Source organism: Ischnura elegans, chromosome 11 (assembly GCF_921293095.1).
Source record: "Ischnura elegans chromosome 11, ioIscEleg1.1, whole genome shotgun sequence".
Classification (NCBI taxonomy): Eukaryota; Metazoa; Arthropoda; class Insecta; order Odonata; family Coenagrionidae; genus Ischnura; species Ischnura elegans.
This window is the reverse complement of record NC_060256.1, coordinates 57,528,448-57,544,191: the sequence shown is the minus strand read 5'-3', so window position 1 is coordinate 57,544,191 and position 15,744 is coordinate 57,528,448. Positions and strand designations below refer to the sequence as shown.

The following is a 15,744-nucleotide window of genomic DNA, read 5'->3' as shown; positions in this document are numbered from 1 at the left end:
TTTCGGCTCACAGTGACATCAAGTAGAGTTGCATATCTTACAAACGGTCTTCACATTATGGTTTATTCAAATACATGTCCGGGACGATGATTTCCTTAAAAAAATGTGTTTCACTTCTTTCCTTCGATGTGTATTCGTCCTGGAAAGAGGTATTTATTGTTCACAACATGTAGACGGGATTTTTCAATGCCGCAAGGAGTATATCTTACCTTGCATATGATTTTCTTCAAATTCGTTCTTGGACTCGTAAAATACTTTCTCAATTTTTGGATTCTTACTTTCCTCCTGTGAAAAATAGCTTATTCTATTATATGAGAATAATTAATGGTTACTCACTTGATTTTAGGTGACAGTGTTAGGATAAGTGGCTTGCTCTTTGGTTTATTTTCTTGATTCAATGGTGTAGTAAAATTGCTTTTATAGATCCTTGAAATGTTCTTGAAATTCGTGAAGAGCAGTGTGACATAAATTTCTTTAAAATATCCTAGATTTGGAGGCACGTAAAGCATTAAATAAGTATTATACATGGATAATATCTTGCAGGTATTGAATTTATGTGCAATATGAAAATAACTTACCTAGTTGAAGGAGTTTGCGGAGTTCTCATTTTTAACTAGATGAATTAATGATTGTCCGAGTATGGTATTGTCCTGTGAAAAGTGATTAACTATACTATTTTGTAAAGGTATAAAAAATACCTCTTACTTGAATCTGAGTGTTGAGGGAGTGGACGATATGCTTTCACAGTACTGAAATGCCGAGTTTGAGGGTAAATGTTTAATTTGGGTGGATTTTTTAGTTTGCTTTTTTTCTGGATTACATTTTTAATACGGCTTTTCAGTTAGTTGTGTCTGGAAGAATGATGAACTGGATGAATATTTTTTACCGTGAAGACAGACTATCCAAATCAAATAAGGATAATATTGTCTTTGCCCGGTTCCTGTAAAATGATATTTTTATAATTCAGACACTGCTATTGTGATGGTTTAAAATATTAAAATGGGTGCAGGTGCAGGGGTCATGCGGACACTACATTTATTTGAGACTGGAATACTTTTTGCTAACTTCTCATGAATGTTGAACGAGGGATTTTCGGCTCACAGTGACATCAAGTAGAGTTGCATATGTTACAAACGGTCTTCACATTATGGTTAATTCAAATACATGTCCGGGACGATGATTTCCTTAAAAAAATGTTTTTCACTTCTTTCCTTCGATGTGTATTCGTCCTGGAAAGAGGTATTTATTGTTCACAACATGTAGACGGGATTTTTCAATGCCGCAAGGAGTATATCTTACCTTGCATATGATTTTCTTCAAATTCGTTCTTGGACTCGTAAAATACTTTCTCAATTTTTGGATTCTTACTTTCCTCCTGTGAAAAATAGCTTATTCTATTATATGAGAATAATTAATGGTTACTCACTTGATTTTAGGTGACAGTGTTAGGATAAGTGGCTTGCTCTTTGGTTTATTTTCTTGATTCAATGGTGTAGTAAAATTGCTTTTATAAATTCTTGAAATTTTCTTGAAATTCGTGAAGAGCAGTGTGACATAAACTTCTTTAAAATATTCTAGATTTAGAGGCACGTAAAGCATTAAATAAGTATTATACATGGATAATATCTTGCAGGTATTGAATTTATGTGCAATATGAAAATAACTTACCTAGTTGAAGGAGTTTGCGGAGTTCTCATTTTTAACTAGATGAATTAATGATTGTCCGAGTATGGTATTGCCCTGTGAAAAGTGATTAACTATACTATTTTGTAAAGGTTGAAAAAATAGAATTACTTGAATCTGAGTGTTGAGGGAGTGGACGATATGCTTTCACAGTACTGAAATGCCGAGTTTGAGGGTAAATGTTTAATTTGGGTGGATTTTTTAGTTTGCTTTTTTTCTGGAGTTACATTTTTAATACGGCTTTTCAGTAAGTTGTGTCTGGAAGAATGGTGAACTGGATGAATATTTTTTACCGTGAAGACAGACTATCCAAATCAAATAAGGATAATATTGTCTTTGCCCAGTTCCTGTAAAATGATATTTTTATAATTCAGACACTGCTATTGTGATGGTTTAAAATATTAAAATGGGTGCAGGTGCAGGGGTCATGCGGACACTACATTTATTTGAGACTGGAATACTTTTTGCTTACTTCTCATGAATGTTGAAAGAGGAATTTTCGGCTCACAGTGATATCAAGTAGAGTTGCATATGTTACAAATGGTCTTCACATTATGGTTAATTCAAATACATGTCCGGGACGATGATTTCCTTAAAAAAATGTGTTTCACTTCTTTCCTTCGAAGTGTATTCGTCCTGGAAAGCGGTATTTATTGTTCACAACATGTAGACGGGTTTTTCAATGCCGCAAGGAGTATATCTTACCTTGCATATGATTTTCTTCAAATTCGTTCTTGGACTCGTAAAATACTTTCTCAATTTTTGGATTCTTACTTTCCTCCTGTGAAAAATAGCTTATTCTATTAATTGATAATAATTAATGGTCACTCACTTGATTTTAGGTGATAGTGTTAGGACAAGTGGATTGCTCTTTGGTTTATTTTCTTGATTCAATGGTGTAGTAAAATTGCTTTTATAAATTCTTGAAATGTTCTTGAAATTCGTGAAGAGCAGTGTGACATAAACTTCTTTAAAATATCCTAGATTTGGAGGCACGTAAAGCATTAAATAAGTATTATACATGGATAATATCTTGCAGGTATTGAATTTATGTGCAAAATGAAAATAACTTACCTAGTTGAAGGAGTTTGCGGTGTTCTCATTTTTAACTAGATGAATTAATGATTGTCCGAGTATGGTATTGTCCTGTGAAAAGTGATTAACTATACTATTTTGTAAAGGTTGAAAAAATCGCACTTACTTGAATCTGAGTGTTGAGGGAGTGGACGATATGCTTTCACAGTACTGAAATGCCGAGTTTGAGGGTAAATGTTTAATTTGGGTGGATTTTTTAGTTTGCTTCTTTTCTGGAATTACATTTTTAATACGGCTTTTCAGTTAGTTGTGTCTGGAAGAATGATGAACTGGATGAATATTTTTTACCGTGAAGACAGACTATCCAAATCAAATAAGGATAATATTGTCTTTGCCCGGTTCCTGTAAAATGATATTTTTATAATTCAGACAGTGCTATTGTGATGGTTTAAAATATTAAAATGGGTGCAGGTGCAGTGGTCATGCGGATCTTCATTTATTTGAGACTGGAATACTTTTTGCTTACTTCTCATGAATGTTGAAGGAGGGATTTTCGGCTCACAGTGACATCAAGTAGAGTTGCATATGTTACAAATGGTCTTCACATTATGGTTAATTCAAATACATGTCCGGGACGATGATTTCCTTAAAAAAATGTGTTTCACTTCTTTCCTTCGAAGTGTATTCGTCCTGGAAAGAGGTATTTATTGTTCACAACATGTAGACGGGTTTTTCAATGCCGCAAGGAGTATATCTTACCTTGCATATGATTTTCTTCAAATTCGTTCTTGGACTCGTAAAATACTTTCTCAATTTTTGGATTCTTACTTTCCTCCTGTGAAAAATAGCTTATTCTATTAATTGATAATAATTAATGGTCACTCACTTGATTTTAGGTGATAGTGTTAGGACAAGTGGATTGCTCTTTGGTTTATTATCTTGATTCAATGGTGTAGTAAAATTGCTTTTATAAATTCTTGAAATGTTCTTGAAATTCGTGAAGAGCAGTGTGACATAAACTTCTTTAAAATATCCTAGATTTGGAGGCACGTAAAGCATTAAATAAGTATTATACATGGATAATATCTTGCAGGTATTGAATTTATGTGCAAAATGAAAATAACTTACCTAGTTGAAGGAGTTTGCGGAGTTCTCATTTTTAACTAGATGAATTAATGATTGTCCGAGTATGGTATTGTCCTGTGAAAAGTGATTAACTATACTATTTTGTAAAGGTTGAAAAAATCGCACTTACTTGAATCTGAGTGTTGAGGGAGTGGACGATATGCTTTCACAGTACTGAAATGCCGAGTTTGAGGGTAAATGTTTAATTTGGGTGGATTTTTTAGTTTGCTTCTTTTCTGGAATTACATTTTTAATACGGCTTTTCAGTTAGTTGTGTCTGGAAGAATGATGAACTGGATGAATATTTTTTACCGTGAAGACAGACTATCCAAATCAAATAAGGATAATATTGTCTTTGCCCGGTTCCTGTAAAATGATATTTTTATAATTCATACAGTGCTATTGTGATGGTTTAAAATATTAAAATGGGTGCAGGTGCAGTGGTCATGCGGATCTTCATTTATTTGAGACTGGAATACTTTTTGCTTACTTCTCATGAATGTTGAAGGAGGGATTTTCGGCTCACAGTGACATCAAGTAGAGTTGCATATGTTACAAATGGTCTTCACATTATGGTTAATTCAAATACATGTCCGGGACGATGATTTCCTTAAAAAAATGTGTTTCACTTCTTTCCTTCGAAGTGTATTCGTCCTGGAAAGAGGTATTTATTGTTCACAACATGTAGACGGGATTTTTCAATGCCGCAAGGAGTATATCTTACCTTGCATATGATTTTCTTCAAATTGGTTCTTGGACTCGTAAAATACTTTCTCAATTTTTGGATTCTTACTTTCCTCCTGTGAAAAATAGCTTATTCTATTAATTGATAATAATTAATGGTCACTCACTTGATTTTAGGTGATAGTGTTAGGACATGTGGATTGCTCTTTGGTTTATTTTCTTGATTCAATGGTGTAGTAAAATTGCTTTTATAAATTCTTGAAATGTTCTTGAAATTCGTGAAGAGCAGTGTGACATAAACTTCTTTAAAATATCCTAGATTTGGAGGCACGTAAAGCATTAAATAAGTATTATACATGGATAATATCTTGCAGGTATTGAATTTATGTGCAAAATGAAAATAACTTACCTAGTTGAAGGAGTTTGCGGAGTTCTCATTTTTAACTAGATGAATTAATGATTGTCCGAGTATGGTATTGTCCTGTGAAAAGTGATTAACTATACTATTTTGTAAAGGTTGAAAAAATCGCACTTACTTGAATCTGAGTGTTGAGGGAGTGGACGATATGCTTTCACAGTACTGAAATGCCGAGTTTGAGGGTAAATGTTTAATTTGGGTGGATTTTTTAGTTTGCTTTTTTTCTGGAATTACATTTTTAATACGGCTTTTCAGTTAGTTGTGTCTGGAAGAATGATGAACTGGATGAATATTTTTTACCGTGAAGACAGACTATCCAAATCAAATAAGGATAATATTGTCTTTGCCCGGTTCCTGTAAAATGATATTTTTATAATTCAGACAGTGCTATTGTGATGGTTTAAAATATTAAAATGGGTGCAGGTGCAGTGGTCATGCGGATCTTCATTTATTTGAGACTGGAATACTTTTTGCTTACTTCTCATGAATGTTGAAGGAGGGATTTTCGGCTCACAGTGACATCAAGTAGAGTTGCATATGTTACAAATGGTCTTCACATTATGGTTAATTCAAATACATGTCCGGGACGATGATTTCCTTAAAAAAATGTGTTTCACTTCTTTCCTTCGAAGTGTATTCGTCCTGGAAAGAGGTAGTTATTGTTCACAACATGTAGACGGGATTTTTCAATGCCGCAAGGAGTATATCTTACCTTGCATATGATTTTCTTCAAATTGGTTCTTGGACTCGTAAAATACTTTCTCAATTTTTGGATTCTTACTTTCCTCCTGTGAAAAATAGCTTATTCTATTAATTGATAATAATTAATGGTCACTCACTTGATTTTAGGTGATAGTGTTAGGACAAGTGGATTGCTCTTTGGTTTATTTTCTTGATTCAATGGTGTAGTAAAATTGCTTTTATAAATTCTTTAAAAGGTTCTTGTAATTCGTGAAGAGCAGTGTGACACAAACTTCTTTAATATATGCTAGATTTGGAGGCACGTAAAGAATTAAATAAGTATTATACATGGATAATATCTTGCAGGTATTGAATTTATGTGCAATATGAAAATAACTTACCTATTTGAAGGAGTTTGCGGAGTTCTCATTTTTAACTAGATGAATTAATGATTGTCCGAGTATGGTATTGTCCTGTGAAAAGTGATTAACTATACTATTTTGTAAAGGTTGAAAAAATACCACTTACTTGAATCTGAGTGTTGAGGTAGTGGACGATATGCTTTCACAGTACTGAAATGCCGAGTTTAAGGGTAAATGTTTAATTTGGGTGGATTTTTTAGTTTGGTTTTTTTTCTGGAATTACATTTTTAATACGGCTTTTCAGTTAGTTGTGTCTGGAAGAATGATGAACTGGATGAATATTTTTTACCGTGAAGACAGACTATCCAAATCAAATAAGGATAATATTGTCTTTGCCCGGTTCCTGTAAAATGATATTTTTATAATTCAGGCAGTGCCAGTGTGTTGGTTTATAATATTAAAATGGGTGCAGGTGCAGGGGTCATGCGGACACTACATTTATTTAAGACTGGAATACTTTTTGCTTAATTCTCATGAATGTTGAAGGAGGGATTTTCGGCTCACAGTGACATCAAGTAGAGTTGCATATGTTACAAATGGTCTTCACATTATGGTTAATTCAAATACATGTCCGGGACGATGATTTCCTTAAAAAAATGTGTTTCACTTCTTTCCTTGGAAGTGTATTCGTCCTGGAAAGAGGTATTTATTGTTCACAACATGTAGACGGGATTTTTCAATGCCGCAAGGAGTATATCTTACCTTGCATATGATTTTCTTCAAATTCGTTCTTGGACTCGTAAAATACTTTCTCAATTTTTGGATTCTTACTTTCCTCCTGTGAAAAATAGCTTATTCTATTAATTGATAATAATTAATGGTCACTCACTTGATTTTAGGTGATAGTGTTAGGACAAGTGGATTGCTCTTTGGTTTATTTTCTTGATTCAATGGTGTAGTAAAATTGGTTTTATAAATTCTTGAAATGTTCTTGAAATTCGTGAAGAGCAGTGTGACATAAACTTCTTTAAAATAAGCTAGATTTGGAGGCACGTAAAGAATTAAATAAGTATTATATATGGATAATATCTTGCAGGTATTGAATTTATGTGCAATATGAAAATAACTTACCTAGATAAAGGAGTTTGCGGAGTTCTCATTTTTAACTAGATGAATTAATGATTGTCCGAATATGGTATTGTCCTGTGAAAAGTGATTAACTATACTATTTTGTAAAGGTATAAAAAATACCTCTTACTTGAATCTGAGTGTTGAGGGAGTGGACGATATGCTTTCACAGTACTGAAATGCCGAGTTTGAGGGTAAATGTTTAATTTGGGTGGATTTTTTAGTTTGGTTTTTTTCTGGATTACATTTTTAATACGGCTTTTCAGTTAGTTGTGTCTGGAAGAATGATGAACTGGATGAATATTTTTTACCGTGAAGACAGACTATCCAAATCAAATAAGGATAATATTGTCTTTGCCCGGTTCCTGTAAAATGATATTTTTATGATTCAGACAGTGCTATTGTGATGGTTTAAAATATTAAAATGGGTGCAGGTGCAGTGGTCATGCGGATCTTCATTTATTTGAGACTGGAATACTTTTTGCTTACTTCTCATGAATGTTGAAGGAGGGATTTTCGGCTCACAGTGACATCAAGTAGAGTTGCATATGTTACAAATGGTCTTCACATTATGGTTAATTCAAATACATGTCCGGGACGATGATTTCCTTAAAAAAATGTGTTTCACTTCTTTCCTTCGAAGTGTATTCGTCCTGGAAAGCGGTATTTATTGTTCACAACATGTAGACGGGTTTTTCAATGCCGCAAGGAGTATATCTTACCTTGCATATGATTTTCTTCAAATTCGTTCTTGGACTCGTAAAATACTTTCTCAATTTTTGGATTCTTACTTTCCTCCTGTGAAAAATAGCTTATTCTATTAATTGATAATAATTAATGGTCACTCACTTGATTTTAAGTGATAGTGTTAGGACAAGTGGATTGCTCTTTGGTTTATTTTCTTGATTCAATGGTGTAGTAAAATTGCTTTTATAAATTCTTGAAATGTTCTTGAAATTCGTGAAGAGCAGTGTGACATAAACTTCTTTAAAATATCCTAGATTTGGAGGCACGTAAAGCATTAAATAAGTATTATACATGGATAATATCTTGCAGGTATTGAATTTATGTGCAAAATGAAAATAACTTACCTAGTTGAAGGAGTTTGCGGAGTTCTCATTTTTAACTAGATGAATTAATGATTGTCCGAGTATGGTATTGTCCTGTGAAAAGTGATTAACTATACTATTTTGTAAAGGTTGAAAAAATCGCACTTACTTGAATCTGAGTGTTGAGGGAGTGGACGATATGCTTTCACAGTACTGAAATGCCGAGTTTGAGGGTAAATGTTTAATTTGGGTGGATTTTTTAGTTTGCTTCTTTTCTGGAATTACATTTTTAATACGGCTTTTCAGTTAGTTGTGTCTGGAAGAATGATGAACTGGATGAATATTTTTTACCGTGAAGACAGACTATCCAAATCAAATAAGGATAATATTGTCTTTGCCCGGTTCCTGTAAAATGATATTTTTATAATTCAGGCAGTGCCAGTGTGTTGGTTTATAATATTAAAATGGGTGCAGGTGCAGGGGTCATGCGGACACTACATTTATTTAAGACTGGAATACTTTTTGCTTCATTCTCATGAATGTTGAAGGAGGGATTTTCGGCTCACAGTGACATCAAGTAGAGTTGCATATGTTACAAATGGTCTTCACATTATGGTTAATTCAAATACATGTCCGGGACGATGATTTCCTTAAAAAAATGTGTTTCACTTCTTTCCTTCGAAGTGTATTCGTCCTGGAAAGAGGTATTTATTGTTCACAACATGTAGACGGGATTTTTCAATGCCGCAAGGAGTATATCTTACCTTGCATATGATTTTCTTCAAATTGGTTCTTGGACTCGTAAAATACTTTCTCAATTTTTGGATTCTTACTTTCCTCCTGTGAAAAATAGCTTATTCTATTAATTGATAATAATTAATGGTCACTCACTTGATTTTAGGTGATAGTGTTAGGACATGTGGATTGCTCTTTGGTTTATTTTCTTGATTCAATGGTGTAGTAAAATTGCTTTTATAAATTCTTGAAATGTTCTTGAAATTCGTGAAGAGCAGTGTGACATAAACTTCTTTAAAATATCCTAGATTTGGAGGCACGTAAAGCATTAAATAAGTATTATACATGGATAATATCTTGCAGGTATTGAATTTATGTGCAAAATGAAAATAACTTACCTAGTTGAAGGAGTTTGCGGAGTTCTCATTTATAACTAGATGAATTAATGATTGTCCGAGTATGGTATTGTCCTGTGAAAAGTGATTAACTATACTATTTTGTAAAGGTTGAAAAAATCGCACTTACTTGAATCTGAGTGTTGAGGGAGTGGACGATATGCTTTCACAGTACTGAAATGCCGAGTTTGAGGGTAAATGTTTAATTTGGGTGGATTTTTTAGTTTGCTTTTTTTCTGGAATTACATTTTTAATACGGCTTTTCAGTTAGTTGTGTCTGGAAGAATGATGAACTGGATGAATATTTTTTACCGTGAAGACAGACTATCCAAATCAAATAAGGATAATATTGTCTTTGCCCGGTTCCTGTAAAATGATATTTTTATAATTCAGACAGTGCTATTGTGATGGTTTAAAATATTAAAATGGGTGCAGGTGCAGTGGTCATGCGGATCTTCATTTATTTGAGACTGGAATACTTTTTGCTTACTTCTCATGAATGTTGAAGGAGGGATTTTCGGCTCACAGTGACATCAAGTAGAGTTGCATATGTTACAAATGGTCTTCACATTATGGTTAATTCAAATACATGTCCGGGACGATGATTTCCTTAAAAAAATGTGTTTCACTTCTTTCCTTCGAAGTGTATTCGTCCTGGAAAGAGGTAGTTATTGTTCACAACATGTAGACGGGATTTTTCAATGCCGCAAGGAGTATATCTTACCTTGCATATGATTTTCTTCAAATTGGTTCTTGAACTCGTAAAATACTTTCTCAATTTTTGGATTCTTACTTTCCTCCTGTGAAAAATAGCTTATTCTATTAATTGATAATAATTAATGGTCACTCACTTGATTTTAGGTGATAGTGTTAGGACAAGTGGATTGCTCTATGGTTTATTTTCTTGATTCAATGGTGTAGTAAAATTGCTTTTATAAATTCTTTAAAAGGTTCTTGTAATTCGTGAAGAGCAGTGTGACACAAACTTCTTTAATATATGCTAGATTTGGAGGCACGTAAAGAATTAAATAAGTATTATACATGGATAATATCTTGCAGGTATTGAATTTATGTGCAATATGAAAATAACTTACCTATTTGAAGGAGTTTGCGGAGTTCTCATTTTTAACTAGATGAATTAATGATTGTCCGAGTATGGTATTGTCCTGTGAAAAGTGATTAACTATACTATTTTGTAAAGGTTGAAAAAATACCACTTACTTGAATCTGAGTGTTGAGGTAGTGGACGATATGCTTTCACAGTACTGAAATGCCGAGTTTAAGGGTAAATGTTTAATTTGGGTGGATTTTTTAGTTTGGTTTTTTTTCTGGAATTACATTTTTAATACGGCTTTTCAGTTAGTTGTGTCTGGAAGAATGATGAACTGGATGAATATTTTTTACCGTGAAGACAGACTATCCAAATCAAATAAGGATAATATTGTCTTTGCCCGGTTCCTGTAAAATGATATTTTTATAATTCAGGCAGTGCCAGTGTGTTGGTTTATAATATTAAAATGGGTGCAGGTGCAGGGGTCATGCGGACACTACATTTATTTAAGACTGGAATACTTTTTGCTTAATTCTCATGAATGTTGAAGGAGGGATTTTCGGCTCACAGTGACATCAAGTAGATTTGCATATGTTACAAATGGTCTTCACATTATGGTTAATTCAAATACATGTCCGGGACGATGATTTCCTTAAAAAAATGTGTTTCACTTCTTTCCTTTGAAGTGTATTCGTCCTGGAAAGAGGTATTTATTGTTCACAACATGTAGACGGGATTTTTCAATGCCGCAAGGAGTATATCTTACCTTGCATATGATTTTCTTCAAATTCGTTCTTGGACTCGTAAAATACTTTCTCAATTTTTGGATTCTTACTTTCCTCCTGTGAAAAATAGCTTATTCTATTAATTGATAATAATTAATGGTCACTCACTTGATTTTAGGTGATAGTGTTAGGACAAGTAGATTGCTCTTTGGTTTATTTTCTTGATTCAATGGTGTAGTAAAATTGGTTTTATAAATTCTTGAAATGTTCTTGAAATTCGTGAAGAGCAGTGTGACATAAACTTCTTTAAAATATGCTAGATTTGGAGGCACGTAAAGAATTAAATAAGTATTATATATGGATAATATCTTGCAGGTATTGAATTTATGTGCAATATGAAAATAACTTACCTAGTTAAAGGAGTTTGCGGAGTTCTCATTTTTAACTAGATGAATTAATGATTGTCCGAATATGGTATTGTCCTGTGAAAAGTGATTAACTATACTATTTTGTAAAGGTATAAAAAATACCTCTTACTTGAATCTGAGTGTTGAGGGAGTGGACGATATGCTTTCACAGTACTGAAATGCCGAGTTTGAGGGTAAATTTTTAATTTGGGTGGATTTTTTAGTTTGGTTTTTTTCTGGATTACATTTTTAATACGGCTTTTCAGTTAGTTGTGTCTGGAAGAATGATGAACTGGATGAATATTTTTTACCGTGAAGACAGACTATCCAAATCAAATAAGGATAATATTGTCTTTGCCCTGTTCCTGTAAAATGATATTTTTATGATTCAGACAGTGCTATTGTGATGGTTTAAAATATTAAAATGGGTGCAGGTGCAGGGGTCATGCGGACACTACATTTATTTGAGACTGGAATACTTTTTGCTTACTTCTCATGAATGTTGAACGAGGGATTTTCGGCTCACAGTGACATCAAGTAGAGTTGCATATCTTACAAACGGTCTTCACATTATGGTTAATTCAAATACATGTCCGGGACGATGATTTCCTTAAAAAAATGTGTTTCACTTCTTTCCTTCGATGTGTATTCGTCCTGGAAAGAGGTATTTATTGTTCACAACATGTAGACGGGATTTTTCAATGCCGCAAGGAGTATATCTTACCTTGCATATGATTTTCTTCAAATTCGTTCTTGGACTCGTAAAATACTTTCTCAATTTTTGGATTCTTACTTTCCTCCTGTGAAAAATAGCTTATTCTATTATATGAGAATAATTAATGGTTACTCACTTGATTTTAGGTGACAGTGTTAGGATAAGTGGCTTGCTCTTTGGTTTATTTTCTTGATTCAATGGTGTAGTAAAATTGCTTTTATAAATTCTTGAAATTTTCTTGAAATTCGTGAAGAGCAGTGTGACATAAACTTCTTTAAAATATCCTAAATTTAGAGGCACGTAAAGCATTAAATAAGTATTATACATGGATAATATCTTGCAGGTATTGAATTTATGTGCAATATGAAAATAACTTACCAGTTGAAGGAGTTTGCGGAGTTCTCATTTTTAACTAGATGAATTAATGATTGTCCGAGTATGGTATTGTCCTGTGAAAAGTGATTAACTATACTATTTTGTAAAGGTTGAAAAAATAGCACTTACTTGAATCTGAGTGTTGAGGGAGTGGACGATATGCTTTCACAGTACTGAAATGCCGAGTTTGAGGGTAAATGTTTAATTTGGGTGGATTTTTTAGTTTGCTTTTTTTCTGGAGTTACATTTTTAATACGGCTTTTCAGTAAGTTGTGTCTGGAAGAATGATGAACTGGATGAATATTTTTTACCGTGAAGACAGACTATCCAAATCAAATAAGGATAATATTGTCTTTGCCCGGTTCCTGTAAAATGATATTTTTATAATTCAGACAGTGCTATTGTGATGGTTTAAAATATTAAATTGGGTGCAGGTGCAGTGGTCATGCGGATCTTCATTTATTTGAGACTGGAATACTTTTTGCTTACTTCTCATGAATGTTGAAGGAGGGATTTTCGGCTCACAGTGACATCAAGTAGAGTTGCATATGTTACAAATGGTCTTCACATTATGGTTAATTCAAATACATGTCCGGGACGATGATTTCCTTAAAAAAATGTGTTTCACTTCTTTCCTTCGAAGTGTATTCGTCCTGGAAAGAGGTAGTTATTGTTCACAACATGTAGACGGGATTTTTCAATGCCGCAAGGAGTATATCTTACCTTGCATATGATTTTCTTCAAATTCGTTCTTGGACTCGTAAAATACTTTCTCAATTTTTGGATTCTTACTTTCCTCCTGTGAAAAATAGCTTATTCTATTAATTGATAATAATTAATGGTCACTCACTTGATTTTAGGTGATAGTGTTAGGACAAGTGGATTGCTCTTTGGTTTATTTTCTTGATTCAATGGTGTAGTAAAATTGCTTTTATAAATTCTTTAAAAGGTTCTTGTAATTCGTGAAGAGCAGTGTGACACAAACTTCTTTAATATATGCTATATTTGGAGGTACGTAAAGAATTAAATAAGTATTATGCATGGATAATATCTTGCAGGTATTGAATTTATGTGCAATATGAAAATAACTTACCTATTTGAAGGAGTTTGCGGAGTTCTCATTTTTAACTAGATGAATTAATGATTGTCCGAGTATGGTATTGTCCTGTGAAAAGTGATTAACTATACTATTTTGTAAAGGTTGAAAAAATACCACTTACTTGAATCTGAGTGTTGAGGTAGTGGACGATAGGCTTTCACAGTACTGAAATGCCGAGTTTGAGGGTAAATGTTTAATTTGGGTGGATTTTTTAGTTTGGTTTTTTTTCTGGAATTACATTTTTAATACGGCTTTTCAGTTAGTTGTGTCTGGAAGAATGATGAACTGGATGAATATTTTTTACCGTGAAGACAGACTATCCAAATCAAATAAGGATAATATTGTCTTTGCCCGGTTCCTGTAAAATGATATTTTTATAATTCAGACAGTGCTATTGTGATGGTTTAAAATATTAAAATGGGTGCAGGTGCAGTGGTCATGCGGATCTTCATTTATTTGAGACTGGAATACTTTTTGCTTACTTCTCATGAATGTTGAAGGAGGGATTTTCGGCTCACAGTGACATCAAGTAGAGTTGCATATGTTACAAATGGTCTTCACATTATGGTTAATTCAAATACATTTCCGGGACGATGATTTCCTTAAAAAAATGTGTTTCACTTCTTTCCTTCGATGTGTATTCGTCCTGGAAAGAGGTATTTATTGTTCACAACATGTAGACGGGATTTTTCAATGCCGCAAGGAGTATATCTTACCTTGCATATGATTTTCTTCAAATTCGTTCTTGGACTCGTAAAATACTTTCTCAATTTTTGGATTCTTACTTTCCTCCTGTGAAAAATAGCTTATTCTATTAATTGATAATAATTAATGGTCACTCACTTGATTTTAGGTGATAGTGTTAGGACATGTGGATTGCTCTTTGGTTTATTTTCTTGATTGAATGGTGTAGTAAAATTGCTTTTATAAATTCTTTAAAAGGTTCTTGTAATTCGTGAAGAGCAGTGTGACACAAACTTCTTTAATATATGCTAGATTTGGAGGCACGTAAAGAATTAAATAAGTATTATGCATGGATAATATCTTGCAGGTATTGAATTTATGTGCAATATGAAAATAACTTACCTATTTGAAGGAGTTTGCGGAGTTCTCATTTTTAACTAGATGAATTAATGATTGTCCGAGTATGGTATTGTCCTGTGAAAAGTGATTAACTATACTATTTTGTAAAGGTTGAAAAAATACCACTTACTTGAATCTGAGTGTTGAGGTAGTGGACGATAGGCTTTCACAGTACTGAAATGCCGAGTTTGAGGGTAAATGTTTAATTTGGGTGGATTTTTTAGTTTGCTTCTTTTCTGGAATTACATTTTTAATACGGCTTTTCAGTTAGTTGTGTCTGGAAGAATGATGAACTGGATGAATATTTTTTACCGTGAAGACAGACTATCCAAATCAAATAAGGATAATATTGTCTTTGCCCGGTTCCTGTAAAATGATATTTTTATAATTCAGGCAGTGCCAGTGTGTTGGTTTATAATATTAAAATGGGTGCAGGTGCAGGGGTCATGCGGACACTACATTTATTTAAGACTGGAATACTTTTTGCTTAATTCTCATGAATGTTGAAGGAGGGATTTTCGGCTCACAGTGACATCAAGTAGAGTTGCATATCTTACAAACGGTCTTCACATTATGGTTAATTCAAATACATGTCCGGGACGATGATTTCCTTAAAAAAATGTGTTTCACTTCTTTCCTTCGATGTGTATTCGTCCTGGAAAGAGGTATTTATTGTTCACAACATGTAGACGGGATTTTTCAATGCCGCAAGGAGTATATCTTACCTTGCATATGATTTTCTTCAAATTCGTTCTTGGACTCGTAAAATACTTTCTCAATTTTTGGATTCTTACTTTCCTCCTGTGAAAAATAGCTTATTCTATTATATGAGAATAATTAATGGTTACTCACTTGATTTTAGGTGACAGTGTTAGGATAAGTGGCTTGCTCTTTGGTTTATTTTCTTGATTCAATGGTGTAGTAAAATTGCTTTTATAAATTCTTGAAATTTTCTTGAAATTCGTGAAGAGCAGTGTGACATAAACTTCTTTAA

The 15,744-nt window shown here is 33.2% G+C and overlaps 1 long non-coding RNA gene across 2 annotated transcripts; it reads right to left on the bottom strand.

Moving 5' to 3' along the window:
- Positions 1-10,660: 10,660 nt before the first annotated feature.
- Positions 10,661-14,472, bottom strand: LOC124168439. 2 transcript variants are annotated; one of them, XR_006866932.1, is made up of 3 exons: positions 14,384-14,472; positions 11,969-12,132; positions 10,661-10,753 (listed from the first exon to the last, which is right to left on the bottom strand). It is a non-coding gene; the product is annotated as an uncharacterized LOC124168439 (long non-coding RNA). The 2 variants fall into 2 exon arrangements; XR_006866931.1 differs by lacking the exon at positions 14,384-14,472 and adding an exon at positions 12,203-12,421.
- Positions 14,473-15,744: the final 1,272 nt, after the last annotated feature.